At 35.6% G+C, this 12,478-nt stretch overlaps 1 protein-coding gene and 2 long non-coding RNA genes across 5 annotated transcripts in view; 2 read left to right on the forward strand and 1 right to left on the reverse strand.

Moving 5' to 3' along the window:
* Nucleotides 1-12,478, forward strand: part of si:dkey-20j1.2 — an 82,809-nt gene that overhangs the window by 49,088 nt on the left and 21,243 nt on the right. The gene's annotated exons all lie outside the window — the stretch shown is intronic.
* gsg1l (gsg1-like) overlaps nt 1-12,478 on the reverse strand; it is a 73,898-nt gene that overhangs the window by 22,210 nt on the left and 39,210 nt on the right. The gene's annotated exons all lie outside the window — the stretch shown is intronic.
* Nucleotides 879-6,943, forward strand: si:ch211-286e11.3. Of its 2 annotated transcripts, none has more exons than XR_015480869.1 (6): nt 879-3,401; nt 3,708-3,763; nt 4,237-4,296; nt 5,112-5,226; nt 5,491-5,602; nt 6,705-6,943. It is a non-coding gene; the product is annotated as a si:ch211-286e11.3 (long non-coding RNA). The 2 variants fall into 2 exon arrangements; XR_015480870.2 differs by lacking the exon at nt 879-3,401 and adding an exon at nt 3,528-3,609.

The following is a 12,478-nucleotide window of genomic DNA, read 5'->3' on the forward strand; positions in this document are numbered from 1 at the left end:
TTTTACTTATGTAAAGCTTAAATTAATTCAAAATGGAAAGGCAATCAATTTATTGGAAGAAATATACTTTTTAAAATTAATTCCTATGGACAACACCCTTGAAGAACTTTTTACAGTGTGCTTTATTAAAGTTCACTCTTCATCCGCGGAATAATAGTCCTCCTGACCGGATGAGCAGTGCAGGTGTGGCGGTAGCCCCTGCTCCTCCTCCAGATGCTCCAGCGCACGGATCTCCTCCAGTACGTCTGCCGGTAAGCTGATCTCCAGCGGCCGCTCCATCAGCAGCAGTTTCCGGCAGTAGTGTCTCTCGGTGCGGTCTACGGGCTTCGGAGGGAAAAGCTCGGTGCTCAGCAGGGCTTTGATCGGCCGGTCCCGGAGGTTTATCCGCAACACGCGGTGCGGTCTCCCGGGCACCCGCGGAGGCCGAAAGTCCCACCAGTTCTGCTCGGTTTCCCGCAGGAAGTGCTGCAGGTTCCGCAGCTTCAGCAGGCTCCGGGGCCCGCGGGTGGGGAAGCGCAGCTCGTGCTCGAGCTCGAAGTCTTCTATCCAGTCCCAGTGCTTGGGTCTGGTCCTCCGTTTGACTTGTCGGCGGAAGGCCTGCAGCTGCTGGTATTTGCTGTGGATGTAGGAGCAGCACTCGTTTATCTGGGCCGCGATGGACCTCGCAGTTCTCGCAATCGTCTTCGCCATCGCGCGCTGGGAAACAGTGTAATCAGCAGTAAAGTGGAATGTAAGTTTGATAATCCGACAGAGAAATGACGGTTTAAAAGAACCCGCGCGTGTTCCGAGAGTGACGTCAGAGCCAGCAGCACGCGCATTCCAAAAATGACGTCAATCCCAGCAGCCAGCAGTTGTTGTTACAAGTGATTATTTTCTGTACTTGATGATTTGGGGAACTTACTGTGTTATGAACGCTTTATGACTGTTCGTGACTTTCCTACTCACTTCAGAGATTATAATACTGTTCGTAGAGATATCCCCACTGGTGTAATGCATCTGGGCAATAGTCATATACAATACATTAAAATAATAAACATAATCATTTATGCATCACGGTGGCACAGTGGGTAGCACAATCACCTCACAGCAAGAAGGTCACTGATTCAAGTCCCGGCTGGGTCACAGTCCAATCACATGCGCTTTAGGGGAATTGATCAACTAAACTGGCCGTAGTGTACGAGTGTGTGTGTGTAAATGAGAATGTATGCATGTTTCCCAGTAATGGGTTGCAGCTGGAAGGGCATGCACTGAGTAAAACATTCTGGATAAGTTGGCGGTTCATTCCACTGTGGCGACCCCTGATTAATAAAGGGAATAAATCGAAAAGGAAATGAATGAATGAACAGATCCATTTAATTCCTCAGCAAAGTCATCGTATTGTTCTGTGAGGCAGATTCTGTTGGGTTGCATTAGTTAATAATGTAGACTGGAGAAAAGCTTGGTTGTTGCCTTATAAATACTTTCTTCCTAATAAAAATAAAGGCATTTTAAAATACTGCAATAAAAATCTAATTTATTTACAAATATGTTGATATTCCGAGTCGTTCCCCAGTTTGTGGTAAGGATGATGAAACTGTAAAACTTTTATTTTGTATGTGTGAATGTGTGAAGTTTTGGTTTGACTTGCATTATTATTTAAACACTCCTCCTATCTTTAAGTTTAAAATAAATTATTTATTATTACATAGATTTTGCACATGAATCTGAAGACTTTATATTTATCTTTTTTATTTTGTTAGGAATTTTTGTTTTCCACATTTGTCAATTTAAAACCAAACTTGAACGAATCATTATAAAACTGGTATCATTCTAAGTCGATCTCTCTCTTTTGCATTTTTTATTGTTGTACCTATGCCAAAGTAATCTCATAGCGATTGCTTTGCTTTGGCTTTTTTAGGGGTACATTTTTTTCCAGAGAATAACTGCACTGTAAACGATTTCTGTTGTTTTCACGGTATTATACTGCATTTCTCAACAGTTGTTTACTGTATAAGCTGTGCACAGTGTGTTACTGTATATATTGCTGTTTTCACAGCATGATAATGTATTCTCAACATTTCCATACTGTGAACATGATTAACAGTATGCTACTGCAGATTTTACAATGAATTTTGGGAAAAAATCAGTTACTGTGCATCTAAATACAGTACTGCAAATGACCATGAAAAACTCTACACACACTTTATATTATTATTATTATGTTTATTTTATATTTTGACAGTATTTTGTGAAGAAAAATAAAATGACCAGTTTCTTCAGACTGTTCAGTGCATAAAACTGTCCCCTGGTTTTCCATATTTGGGTGTACTGCACCTTAATTTTATAAGGTTAACATGAAAATATTAAATCATTTTTAATCAACATAACTTTGTGCTTAACCAAAACTTAAACTGGAACAAAAGTAATTGATTCATGAAACCAAAGTCAGCTTAAATGTCATAATGACCAGCCTGCTTTAGACTGATTCATGAGGTTAGGGCACCCGTCATCACCATGGAGGTCACATCTCCGCATTTTCAAAACAATATTTTCAAATACGCACCATCTCTATAAATAAACCACAGACTTGAGTTTAAAACAACTACATTCCCGCATGAAAAACGGTTAAAACTAAATTTCATAACACATTCATTATAGAGCCATCTAAGACCGGGGCAAGTCTCACATGTCTAACCGATTATAACCTCGTTTCGCCGGATACATGAGTGATGATGGACACCCTGGAGGTCAGAATCTCCGCTATCGGCAAAGCACGCTTAAAATTTACACATGATATCTATAAATAAACCACAGATTTGAGTTTGTAAGAACTACATTCTCGCATGAAACACTGTTAAAATTTCATTTCGTGACATATTAAACGCAATATTTATAATATTAGCTGGGCTTTCTCATCCGCCATTACCATTTGCTTGTTGATGTGAAAGGAATTCTGGGAGAAAAAAATATGAATTCTCAAAACACTTCAAACGAACTTTATTCTTATTGTCAAGGTCAGATATATGTAATAATTTCGCTGGTAAAGTGAATAAAAAACAATGTTACTATATTGTAATCAATATCACGTTTGCACTGGTTCGGTTCAGCACTCGAGCGACTCTGAATCGTATTGAACCGAATTGAACCGTTTGCTCGGGAATTATTTGATCACACGTATTCACAAGCACATTCAGCAATATACAATTAGTGTATAATTAGTGTATAAATGCTTGTGGCCAAGCAGTATAACGAAATAGTAATGAATCATATACAAAAAGGAATCTGTTTTAGGCGGATTCGATTCTTTACTGTTCACTAAGGAGCCGATTCATAGAACCGAACGGACACGACTCGACATGCAGGCAACGGCTCTCCTAATTTGAAATTCACCTGTCGTCTTTCATCCAGCGAATTCATCCTCGGTAAGTGTTTTAAAGTCAAATTCTGTCCGTTAAAGGATTGTTTTATTAGTATTTCTGTGTATTGTGTGTGTAATTTAAAAGAATTAACCAAGTGACATTAGTTGTAGGTTCTTATGTTATGTCACGCTATCCGTTAACAAATGGTATTTTAAACAAGAAATAACAGACGCCAGGCGGTCATTGTAGTGTTTGCGAGGTATTAGATACAGTGAGTTTATCTTGAGTGAGTTTTTGACCATACGCTAAGTTACCTGAAAAACATAACTTCAACTTATTATAACTGCATTAATGAATTCTCTATTTCAGCACAACACTGAGATGAAGGCGAAGTCACCATGAAAAGTTAAACGTTTACCGTTAAGGTAAGCTCTGGTCTTCACATAGTCATTATGACTAAGCTATCATTACGGTAAAATTTTTCAACTGTAAGTTAGTTATTTAAACTAAACTCATAATGAAATGAGTCTTAACTGTTTTATTAAATGGAGCTGAAAATTAAATGCAGTTGAATTATTTTAAGCTAACGTTAATATTAACAAAATACATATTAATTGTCTATTTCTCAATAATGTTAATGAGCTTGATGTATAGTGTGTCATTAATTGTACATTTAATTTTTGGTGTTCAGGTGTACCTGAGGTGAGTGTACGTTCTGAGTACACAGATATAAGCCAAAGTCATATCCATCCTAATCTAAGAGAAATTGATGGGGCCAGGGAATGATTTGTGTACAAATGTATTTTAACCCCAAACAGATTGGTATCGTTGTACCATAGATTTAGATTAATTAATGTTAAGTCTTATTTTACTCTTATTATATTTATCTGTTTTTCAGCTACAGTAATTGATGTTGAAAAACTGATGCTACCAATCACTCCTCACTTGATTATTCAAGGTAATGTCGATGTCTTCCTCATTTTGATTAGATTTTGAAATGTCAAGTTGTTCACAGATTTGTTGTGAGGAGTTTCATGTACAACCTCTTTTTCTTCTTCCAGCAGTTCCTAAGAAAACTTTAAGAAAAAAAAAACATCTGTTGTTAAAACAGCCACGGCTATGCTATTTGCCTACCAAGTGCTGAGTAAATATTAGACAAACAATTTTTTCTATAACTGTTGTCTTTGTGTTTATTAGCAATTTTACTGGGCATATGGGTTTTTTTTTTTTTTCAAACAGCCTGGAAACTGTAAGTTTAGTTCAATATGTTATTTTATGCTATTCATTTTTGTCTTAACATGGATTGCATGTTGAAGCTATCGTTTTATAGTGGGAAAATGTAAAAGAGAATCACTGAATACAATGGCATAATGATTCTGCTTGTTCAAAGAAGGTACTTGATTTAGTTTTCCTCAAGCGACACATCAGTTTTTATGACTATTGCTTGACACTTGAATTAAAGGGACAGTTCACCCCAAAATGAAAATAATAGCATCTTTGGCATCCTCCACTTGTTTCAAAATAGTTATATATTTAATTTGTTCCGTTGAACACAAACTCGTATTTTTTAAAGAAATTTGGTTCAAATATGGATGTCAATAGTTACTGGTTACTAACATTCTTAAAAAATATCTGCTTCAGTGTTTAACAGAAATTCAAACTAGTTTAAAACACGTGGAGTAAATAGTGGCAAAATAGTAAACTATTCCTTTAAATATTTTATTCTGAGACTTATTTATATGTGTCTTGTCTTTTGTCATATTGTCCTTCTAGCCCAGATTGTGATGGACCTGGAATGTGACACCAGTTACTCTTAAGACAAGAACCGAATAAAGCACAGATGTGGAGGGATTTGCAGCCAAACTAACTGGAGGGAAGGAACCTTTAGGTAAAAGCACCTGCTTTATTTAGATCTGAAGTATTTTATTTTACATAGAGATTTATTGTTTTAATTCTAATTTAAAGCAAACAAGGTTGAGCACCCCTGGTCTAAAAGCTCAAAAATGCTGTTTCCGTGATAAGGTTAAATGTAGTTTAGAAATAGATTCATTAGGATCAATGCTTAAAGTAAACATTTTCTTCTCTCTGTAGACCAAACATGTTTACTATCCCTCACATTTTAATAAATTGTTTCTGTTTTTGTTTCTTACAGTGTGGGTGAACATACTACCTGGATGTCCAACAAAGGCTGCACAAGAGCTCATTTGATAGCACACATTCTGTCCTGTCTACATCTCTGATGACCTGGAAGTGCTTCGACATCAGTGAGTAATACATCTTTATATTGTCATGCATACAGGATTTCTGTAAGCTTAGCTTTAATGTTAGTTTGTAATCAGCAGTGACTGTTTTAAAAAATTAAGTATTTAAATTATTCTCAACGTTTTACTGATGCTGTGCACAGTAACGTTATGATGATTTAGTTTGAGGAAATGTCACTAGAGGGTTTGTATAAAAAATAAATAAATAAATAAATTGTATGAAATGACTCGATAAAATGTTTATTTGTCTCGCTGACATGCCATCACTGCTGCATATTAAAATACAGTAATACGAATTGACCGCAGAATATTACCACAAACATTTCATGAAGTAGGCTAGACTGCTCTTTAGTTCTCTACTCAACTTTAACACATTTCCTCGTGTCGCTGAGCCTCTCTGCAGATTTTGCCAAAAATGAATGCTTAGTGATTACTTTGTTTTATGCAAACCAAATATCAGTAACTCATCATTAGCATTATTTTAAAAAATCACCCACGGCTTTCATGTTCTTTAACGCAATCTTATCTGTAAGTTAGAAGTGGATTTATACATGTTAAAAGCCTAAAAGTATTTAATTAACATTAGTCACATTAAATTAGATTATTTTTATTTATTTAATTTTAAATATGTAGCCTCTTAAAGTGAGAATGAACTGTGTTTACCCCTCTTAAATTCGCGGTAGCACTAGTAGTGTGATCATGGAATCAGATATTCGAGCTATACAGAGTCGGACATTAAGTTAAGATGAGACTTTATTTTTTACACACCTGTGTGGACACCTGAATAGCAATCTTCAAGAACAATGCCCGCTGATCTTTTCCCCATTAACGTTAGTGTAATTGTGAATTGACAACAAACTGTATTTCACCAACAAAAACAATAAAAAAAACTGTTATATATATTATAACTGATATATATATATATATATATATATATATATATATATATATATATATATATATATATATATATATATATATATATATATATATATATATATGTATAAAAAACAACAAAGTAGTGTTTCGTTTCTGAATGAATTAAATGGTTTGAGGGATGATTAGTTTTTACTTCAGTGATTGATTTTGCCTGTCATTTTTGCAGGATCATCATCATGCTGCTGCCCTTTTTCACTGTCCCTTTCCACATCATTTGGCCTTCATCATTTCCTGTCTTGTAGCAGTATTTTCACCTGTTTTTAAAATTGTAATAATTTTTGATGCATTAATTGTTGACTGGTTTTAATGATCAATTGTTTATTAGTGTTCTGTTGCTTTGTTATATTGAATTATTGCTACTGTTTTAGCATGGTTTACACAATAAACCTTTATTGTGAAGTTAAAGTTTCAGTTTCTTTATTTTTCTTGTATTTCTTGAACAGTTAAAATAACACTTGTGCGATTTTTGAACATTTTTACCCATTATAAAGTAGCACTATTAAATAAAATAAAATAACATTTAATAACTGTAAAATACTATACAGTAATAATAAAAGTAACGTTAAAATACCGTAGTTCTTCATGGTAAAAATGTACAATAAAATACTGTTTTCAGTTTTGCAGTATGTGTATCACTACTGTAATTGGTGTTACAGTAAAAATCAACAACAGTAAAATGATGTATTACATCTTACAGTAAATGTAATACTAATGTAATTAGTATTACAGTAATGTTACCGTTTTATGAAATACAGCAGCTACTGGATAATTGTTGCCAGTAACTTACTGTTGATTTAACAAGAAATCGTTTACAGTGTGGGAGATCTCTGTAGACTGATGGCATTTCATGCCCTTCAGTCTTATAAGCATGACGTTTGTGAGAAAAATCACCTGTTTTGTCATCATGTAGACACTATAACACTTTACATAATGCGGGAAAATCATTCAAATACTAGCTCTAAAGTAATGTTTGTGAACTGGCAATGGTTTCTGCTGTTCTGACATCAGCTGCAGATGTGAATGAACGGCAGATGAAAGTAGTTCCTCATATAAAAAGGGTTATTGAGACTCTTCGTGTTTGATTTTCATTTTTATAAACATGATTATTCTATCGAACTGTTGTATAAATGCATTATCCAATTAGGAGCAGTGTGATATGGCAGTGTATCGTTACTGGTGGGACACCAAGGCATGAGGCCACAATGCATGCCTCCCACCATTGCTGATATACAGCCATTTCGCACTGCTACTCATGTGTTATTGCTCATATATATCATACATATTCATTAAAAACATCATTAAAGATGTTTATTTTTGCTTTGTTGTGTGATCAGCATTACTATTAATGGCAGACGTTTACTGTTTTTATCTAAAAAAAACTGTTATAGACAGATTGTTAAAGAATTATATTGAATGCAAATAGGGTCAATTTGACTTACAACATAAAATCATAATATGAATATAGATAATAATATTAATGCATAGCATAACACATGAAACTAAAAAAACTCACCACCTAAAGTTTTCCTGTGGCATCAGGTTTGCTAAAACTGCTTACTTATGCAGGTTTTTTTTTAACTGACTGGATTTAAAACTACTTTTCCAATAGTTTTTTTTATTATTATTATTTTTTTATTGGCACTTCTGGAACTTTGAAAGCTCGTGCAGTTCTTCTACAACTCCACCAAACCAGTTTATTAACAATGCCTAATAGGTTATGCATGAATGAGCCCAGAACGAATATTGCCTTATTCCCACAGAACAAAAGTAATTAAATGTGAAAAGTGGCAGATGATGTCACAACACCCTCATAAATTATTCAGCACTGTAAATGAGTACAATAAACTAATGAATGTTTTGGAAAATGCCGTAAGATTCGTAGGCGGCTCTGTATTGTGTTTTGAAGTGCATCTGCGGTTCAGTTAATATCCTCCAGACTTGTGCAACTATAAAACTGGCACAGATAAAATATATGCAGGTTTTGAGACGGGCCGCTCTGAAGCTGAGCTATGTGAGGGGGATACAGCCCTATTCCTTGTGACTGCTTGCATAAATCTCTTGTATCCATTAAGAAGCGGTCAGTGATGCAGTGCAAAACACACGTCCCTACATGTCCGCCCACACTGTACCTCTGACAACACTAAAACAAATCCATCACGTGGAGGCGATGCTGAGGAACAAATCCCACCCATTTAAAGGACATTAAAACCTAGATGGGTCAATGCAAGGTGAACTACAGAAGCAAATCTTAAAGGGGACACATCATGAAAATCTGATTTCTTTCACATTTAAGCATTATAATGGTTTCAGTTTTTTAAGAGTTCACACTTAGCTTATGATTGATAAATAAAGCATGTTTGGCATGCTGTCCCAAAAGAGAGCCTCCTAGCTCAGAAGATCCTTGAGCCTAGGGCTCCCTCTTCTTTCATGTGGAGAGAGGGGAGTCTGAGCTCAGGTAGGTCTCGAGAGCTCCCCTGAATCCATTCATTTGTTCATTTTTCTTCAGTTTATTCTTTTGTTTATCAGGGATTTGCCATAGTGGACTGAACCGCAAACTATTCCAGCAAATGTTTTACGCAGTGGATGCTCTTCCCCCCGCAACCCAAGAAACACCCATACACTCTAACACTAATACACTACGGACTAATTTAATTTATTCAATTCACCTATAGCAAATGTCTTTGGGGGAAACCGGAGCACCCAGAGGACACCCACGCGAGCATGGGGAGAACATATACACTTGACACAGACATGCCAACTGGCTCAGCCAGGACTCCAACCAGCGACCTTCTTGCTGTGAAGCACTAGTGCAAGCCACTGAGCTGCCATGCCACCATACCCTGAATTACACTAGGAAAATGGGGGAGGGGAGGGTCGATAGGGTTGATTCTTCAAAATGAAGATGACTATAGTAAGGAAATACGGTTATTTATGTGTTTTGGATTCATCCGATTGGTAAACCATGAAATGACTAATGTAGAACCAGCCGTTGTCCATTATAAACACATGATCCTATCGAAATTAGCTTATAAATAAACCACGTATAAAGTGAAAACCTGGTAACTTTGTTTTTGTATGACATTCCACTGCATGTGAAGAAAGAGCGGCTCAGTTTTCACTTTACTAGTGATGTAGATGGAGCCCACAGAATACAACCCTGTGTGAAGCAGAGAGCTGTTGAGACTATAGGGCTTCATTCTGCTAAAACAACCGCCTGGATGTACTTTATCCTGCTTTTAACAGTACAGTACATTTTACAAGGTACTCTAATAAAGGCAAATTTGTTTAGTTTTTTGTGAGCTGAAATTTTATAGTTACATTCTGGAGACACCATGGATTTATTTACTTAAGAAAAAAGGAAAATATATCCCCCATTTATATGTTTTTTTATTTCTTTATTTATGCAAGATTTACTAATTTAATGACCATTGACATGCTTTAATGTCTGCAGCAGTTACACTTCTGTAACCCAGATAGTTGAAAGAGAGAGAGAGAGAGTCCAAGGCCTATTCCTGTCCTACAGATGGACTTGTGTGATTTGACCATCCATCAAGCTCTGATAAGACCTTTGATTATTCTCCGTCTGGAACATATGTCACGATCTGAGAGACCAGTTTAAATCCCATGATGATAGAGAGGACCATCAATCTTACATCAAATTACTGAACATCTTGTGTAGATAAACGTGTGGGCACTTTATAAAAAAGAAATGAATTTAACACCAACAGTGTCTTTTTACTTTTCACTTTCACTGTTGCTTCTCCAATGTAATCAAATACATACTTTTATATTTAAAAATATACTTTTGATTTAACATAATTAAGTTTTAAAAAAGTATTATAAAAATTATATAATTATATATATATATATATATGTTTGATTTTGTTTTTATATACACAATTATGCTGTCAAACTGTTGTATAGACGCAATATCACACTCGTAGCAGTGCGATATGGCTGTATATAGGCACTGTCTCGTGCCAACGCACGCCTCCCACCAGTGCCGATATACAGCCATATCGCACTGCTACTCGTGTGATATTGCTCATATATATATATATATATATATATATATATATATATATATATATATATATATATATATATATATATATATATATATATATATATATATATATATATAAGCCCAAACGTTTTCTTATTAAACTCCAAAAAACTAACTTGATTGAGGGCCATGGGCTGAAGGTAAATATATCAAGCTGTATTACAAAGTTTCCATTAATAACTTCCTCATTTATTTAAAAATAAATAGAAAACATTACTTTAAGCATAATAACTAATCCATTAAACATTTTTTTATATTTTGTAATGAACTTATTATAAAAACAGGAATTCCATTTATAACATGAAGTTTAATGCTAAATACACTAGTCAAGTTGCACCTGCCTTTACTTTGATTTGTTCACTGAAGAGTTCAGAATTGTGCTCAATACTCTAAGCAGCAGTGTGTTCATAAAAAAAATGAATTCATTTACAACATTTAGGTTTAAATTAATTTTTTTTGTTTGTTTGTTTTTTTGTAGCTTAAAAGTAAAAGACTAACAAATATAAGGTTACATTTTAATTAGAAATGAAAATGTGTATTAAAACCGTTAACCCCAACCCTCCCCAAATTTCTTCCTCTCTTCTCAAAAGAGATGGTATGCCAAATCAATGGTTACAATAGGCCAACTTTAGCTCACGGGCCCTAGTTAAGGCATCTCTGTTTTACAGATACGGTTATGTTTAGTTTTTGTTTTGCTTCCGTGTTTCTGGTTTCTGTGTTTTCTTTTCGTTTATCTTTTTTCAGCTGCCTTAGTTACTAATTAGGTTCACCTGTTCCTTATTTAGTTACCTTGGTTTGCCCCTAGTTTTTTTTCTCTCTTTCTGTTGGGTCAATGCCTGTTCTGGTTTATTCTTCTTTGTGTTTGTCTTTGATTATTGAAGACTTTTGGTTATTTTTTTCTACTTGCACACCCCACACCCATGATACCCATAGGTTTGAAACCATAAAATAAAGGTAAACTGTCAGCAGTTTTCTTTCAGTCAGCAGTTGAATCACCACCCCACAATTAGAAGATGTTTGATTAATTCAATCTGCTAATGACTCATGCCATGTCATCGGAAATGTATGTCATCACTCTGCAGCTAGTCTCTTTGGTTTCATGCATGGCACGCTGCTTATTTTTGCACTTATTTTCAACCTCCATTACGCTTGCTGCGAGGAACATAATTTATTATAATTTACACGTCTTAATTACTGTTATTTGGGCCACATTGGGGGCAGGAAGCGAGAGAGATTCCTCTCATCTGGAAACAAGGCTAAAGCTGGATTTCCGGCCAGTCATACCTTCAGACGATGTTGTATCATGGCGACAGGGATGCCAATCGGCTAATGAAAATTAAACAAATGACCCGTCCATCGCTCCATCTCCAAACAGCCCAGCAGGTGCACCTCATAAACTCTTCAGCTGCATTTCATTACTTACCATGACTAAACATTATGTAAATGGCGAATATGCTCCGAAAACAATCGAGGCCTGTCGTCTCATGTGTGGATAAAAGGAAGCCAATTTCAGAGCGTTTTGGTTGCATCCTCTCCCTACAAATGAGTCCCTTTGTTTTGCACATCATTTCGCAGAAATGAAAGTTATAATACTGTAAGCAACGCCGCGAGGCGAGAGACACACTGCTGATGCACTTTAATTAGTGATGGCTTCTCCTTGATTTATCACCAAACCATGATGAATTTCTTCTCTCCCTCTGCGCTATCTCTTGCCCCAAATGCCAGCTCATTGTGTTTCATCTCCAGGGCTAAAATTGAGCTTGTACCATATGACCCTTCCTGTAAGACGAATGTGAAAGCAGCTTTTTATTGTGTGCTTTGTAAAACCGAATGCAGAAGAAAGCTCTTTTTTTAGTCACTGAACTATCGGCATA

The sequence above is a fragment of the Danio rerio genome, chromosome 3 (genome assembly GCF_052040795.2).
Source record: "Danio rerio strain M-AB ecotype USA chromosome 3, GRCz13ab, whole genome shotgun sequence".
Taxonomy (NCBI): Eukaryota; Metazoa; Chordata; class Actinopteri; order Cypriniformes; family Danionidae; genus Danio; species Danio rerio.